Below are 314 nucleotides of genomic sequence, written 5' to 3' on the forward strand. Positions count from 1 at the left end.
TTCTAATTTAGTTATCTATGTATCTATATCTGTATATTAGGCATGAAACAAAATATGATTTTGAAGATAAATAATGTAGTTGGAATATAGATTTGGAGATTCACCAAACGTCATAAGTTTATGGTTTGTAATTACTTTACAATAATCAGCTGTTGCAATAACATCTGTTTGTATATAGAAATAAAACTACAATTAACAAAAATAACTGCAAAAATAGTAACTACCTTCTAAATATACTTGCTAGTAGTAAAAAAAAGTCATATACTTACCTTATCATTTGCATTAAAAATAATGTATAATGATCCTCCGTGTTC

At 25.2% G+C, this 314-nt stretch overlaps 1 protein-coding gene across 1 annotated transcript in view; it reads left to right on the forward strand.

The window, feature by feature from the left end:
- LOC119588216 overlaps positions 1–314 on the forward strand; it is a 7,043-nt gene that overhangs the window by 4,787 nt on the left and 1,942 nt on the right. The gene's annotated exons all lie outside the window — the stretch shown is intronic.

This window comes from Penaeus monodon, chromosome 23 (genome assembly GCF_015228065.2).
Source record: "Penaeus monodon isolate SGIC_2016 chromosome 23, NSTDA_Pmon_1, whole genome shotgun sequence".
Taxonomy (NCBI): Eukaryota; Metazoa; Arthropoda; class Malacostraca; order Decapoda; family Penaeidae; genus Penaeus; species Penaeus monodon.